We start from the raw sequence: 4,474 nt of genomic DNA, 5'->3' as shown, positions 1-4,474 counted from the left end.
ATTCAAATGATAGTTTGACAGCTATCACGCCGAGAGAGGGTAGGCAGAAACAAGGGTGGGTGGGGGCGGGGGGGGTAGAGGAGGAGGGCTCGGCATTAACAAACAGACACGAGATGTAATCCTTAATCAAGAATCAGGATTAGAAACAAAGTTGTCTCCTAAAGCGGGGCGAGAATGGGACAGAGGAATAAATAACCAGAGAACTAATGCTGGGTATTAGAACACATTTTGAGTCCACGCAGAGATGTTCATCCATTTCACATTCTAACCTCAGGGAGAAATTGCTTCCTCTTTTATCAGACAAACATAGCCAGGGTTATTTTAATAATTACACAAGAAACGACCCACAGCAGAGTACTGGACCTACTGGCTCATTCACAAGGAAACACAAGGAGTTTGCGTGCGCCGGATCTGATTCTTCCTCGGACAAAGAGTCGCAACGAGCCCCTGTTCCTGCATTCTGTCCATATTTTACATAATCCCAGCCCATTGCCTAATCCTTTGATCCTGTTGGATTTCCGTGTCATGTGGATTATTATTTCTAAGCTAGAAGTGAAATTTTCCCACTGGTTCTTGAGGCTTAATTGACCTTAAACGTCTCACTTCCTTGTTCAAGAAACAAGGGGTCAAAGGGTCAGGCTTCGGGGACAAGTTCAGGTTGATGTGAAAAAAAAAAACATCTCTCTGGACTAAATTTGACTAATTCTGACAATTAGAAAAAGACAGAATGAGAGTTTCTTGCTAAGGGTTGCCAAAAGCCTCTTCTCTCTAAAAGGGAAGGTGCTGCAGGGTGTAAAGTTTGCAAAATTATATTTAGTGGAAAAACAAGACTTCTGGAACAGTGTCCTTTGACAAACAAGACAAAAGTAGAGATGTTAAGCCATAATGCACAGCACTCTGTCTGGAGAAAAGACAAAACTTCACATTGGCACAAACACCCCAAATCATCTGTCAAGCAGGGCAGAGGAGGAGTGGTGATCTGTGTACGGACATGGACGCCTTGCAGGCATGTGGATGAAGAACTCCTCTGATAACCATCATGTTCTAGAGGCAAATGTGAGGCCATTTACAGCTTTGTAAACAAATAAGCAACTGAATACCTTAAAAAAAATGACCCAGTCAAAGTCTTGCTGTAATGCTGTTTTGGACCTTTAGAAAGAAGAGTGTAAATGAATGCCTGAGAACCTTAAAGAACTCAGTCAATGTTCTAGAGCAGAACAAAATTAATTAAAAATCAAAAGTGAAATAAAAGTGGGCGGATCAATCTTAAATATTGATAAAATGGATACCAAGTGTTTATCAGTATCAGATTTCTTTGTACTAACTTGTGCATCTCTATTCAGAGACATTTAATACTGAAGGTGTTTTGAACTCTGGCACTCTGTGATGAAGGAGTTACATGAATTAAAACATGGCATTTATTCATATCTTGCTCAGGTTCGGTGACAGGCAGATGTTTTTTGTTGCTCATTTCCACAGATTCAATACTTTTAAGAAATTAAGAGTTTGTGTAAAAATACATTTTATTTCTAAAAACTTTTATATTTTTACCGCGTTTCACATTTACTTTCTATTTCATAACTCTGTACCCACAACTCTGTGGATGTAGCATGACAAAATGAGAAAAGCTAAAGGGGTGTGAATACTTCAGTTTTAGTTTGAATCTTGTTGGAGAGCAAATTAAAAAACATTAAAAAAAATATTAATCCACATTTAGATGGGGTTTTCTCATACATGAGGAAAGGGAAGCACACATTTTTTTTCCCACTTTGAAATAATTAAAATTTCCATCCGTCATTTCCTGCTATGAAAATGTGGTGAAATTTCATCAGAGCAACCAGGAAACATGTAGAGCCTCTTAATCAAAGTTGAAAGACTCACCTCAATTACTAACACTTGTTGCTGTCATTAACAGTACATAGAGTACTGATCACTTTGATCACTGGTTTATAACCTGCTGAGCATAGAGATAAACTTCTGAAGCATCACTCTGCTATCCAAGAAGCTCTGTATGGTTAAAATGTTTCCATTTACCGTCATTCTTGACCTTTTTAGCCATGTTGTCTGTTGTACTTCTTGGAATAAGATATTTATTTTTCCCCCTAATACAGAGGGACTGTGTATGATGAGTCTGTGAACACACGCACACACACACACATATATAAATGGAAAACTTTCAATAATAAAATTTTACGTAAATGTTCTGCATTCAAATTTCATTTTTTTGCGAATTTGTAAAGCAATTTTATAAAAACAAAAATACAGTTTGACCAGGAGGTAAACTGTCAAAGTAAAAAAAAGAGAAAAAACCTAAAAAGAGAAAATGTATACCTAGATTAGATCACTCTGAACAACAACTAAACTTTTTGTCCAATATACATATATAAAAAGTAAAAAACAATAAGCCCCCTGCCCCTAGATTGCTATAATATAATGATCATTTGGGTTGTTGACTGGTTAGTCAAGGAATATTTAGGCCACAGAACATTAAAATAATTGCTGTACTAATGGATAGAAACTCACTGGCAGCACCCTCAACTGTAAAAATAACTTTTGCAGTGCACATTTTGTCCTATTTTCTGTACTGTCAAAATATATTCTTTAAATTCGGAATGAAATCAACAAATTTGCATTCTTCTGCCACTGCAAAGTTTTTGTCACCTCTACCACCCATATTAACACAAGCCGCCAAAACTGTGGATGGAAACTTAATGCTTGCAAAATATGTGCATTCTGAAAATTAAAAAGAGGAAGAGGAACATGCCTTTCTCTTTTTTTACATGTATTTTTTTCTAAAAAAAAAAAAAAAAAAAAAACACATTAGGGAGGAGTTTTGTTGTAAAAATAGCCGAGGGGCGATCAATGCTGGGAAAGCTACCCCAATGGTTTAGTTCCCAACAGGTAACGCCCGTCACTTTGCCTGTTTGGCCCACTTATTTGGGGTTTAATACAAGATAATTCTGTCAGAGTTCAGCAGAAATGGAAAAGAAGAAGTGGGGGAGCTGAAATGTACTTTGATCCGGACCTTTTTCAGGGTTTCACAAAGAAGCGACAGAAGCTTTCAGCAGGAGGATGTTTCTGTTTTATGATCATGTCTGAACAATTGAAAGCAGAAGTGACTGAGTTAGTACCACTATTGGAATGGAATAACTCACTCATTAACTTGTGCAGTAAAGTTCACCATTGGCTGGTCACACAGTGGTAGTTTGTGAAAACAAGCTGCTGTGTGTTGCAAAATGTGTGACTGTCAAAGCCAGACTGCATGTCATTTCTCTGCCCTGCAGCTTAGAGTTTCCTGATAGAACAGCAGTCAGTTTCAGTCACAGAAGTGAGCTAAACGTAAAACAACCAGAAACGGTTTTATGTGGACGGATTATATAAGGAAAAACCAGCCACCACACAGACAGTTTCCTCCAGGTTGTCTCTCAGATTGATACAATGCATGTTTGCACTAATTAAACTATGTCTGGCCCTTCTGTAAAAACATTTTTTTTTTAAATTTACATATTTATATATCAGTGGTTCTTAACCTGGGTTCGATCAAACCCCAGGGGTTCGATGAGTCGGTCTCAGGGGTTCGGCGGAGCCTCTGCCGCAGACGTAAAGACACACTGTGAATGCGCATATGAAACTGGGGGGTTCGGTACCTCAAAAAAGGTTAAGAAGGAAACTGATTTAATTACTATTCATTAAGAGCATGGTAGTAATAGTGTTGGGCTTTTCCATTATAGTTTAGTTTTATTGTTTTGTGAATTTGTCTAATTGGGTGCAGAATTCAAAAAAGGTCAAAGCTCAGATCTACCCTTAGTCTTCTCTACTTCTACAATTAGACAGGTCAAAACAAACAAGCAAATAAATAAATAAATACCAAAAACTAGCTAACATACTTTTTGACTAATAAAGTCATCTGTCCTTTTTGGATATGTTATTATTTAAAATTAATACAGTGTTTATGGGGTCGTAAGTGTTCATAAGTAGACAGATTTTCAAAAAGGGAAGAGATCTGGGTTTTTACTGCTCTCTAAGACAGCTAGCCTCATCTTAGTCAGCAGTTCCTGCTTATTAGATTTTTTTTAATCTTCTTGTTTGGAAATTATTTTTCCCATTTTTTAATTTTCCCATTTTAGCAGTTGCATGTATTATAAACACATGCTATTTTTTTGCTTTTAGTTACTGAAAACATACAAGGAAAAAAACAACAACTTCTTAATCCAAGTAGAATGTTTTTTCTACTACAGCTCATTATCACAAACACAGTTTTAGCTATCCACTGTGAATGAGATTATTTTTGAACGAGTGCAAGTGATTGATGCTGCTACTCCGTAGCAAGTGAACATACAAGGTTGTCATTTACAGATGTGTCGGAAAATTTCTGATTCTACGACACTGCTCTGCAAGACAGCTGCTAGCCTGAACATCTGTTTAAAAAAACATTTAAATCACTAAATATAGATGGAGGTTTGCAGACAGAGTT

The sequence above is a fragment of the Poecilia mexicana genome, unplaced genomic scaffold (assembly GCF_051168715.1).
Source record: "Poecilia mexicana isolate PSO_F unplaced genomic scaffold, ASM5116871v1 scaffold_7, whole genome shotgun sequence".
NCBI classification, from domain to species: Eukaryota; Metazoa; Chordata; class Actinopteri; order Cyprinodontiformes; family Poeciliidae; genus Poecilia; species Poecilia mexicana.
This window is presented reverse-complemented; position numbering follows the sequence as displayed.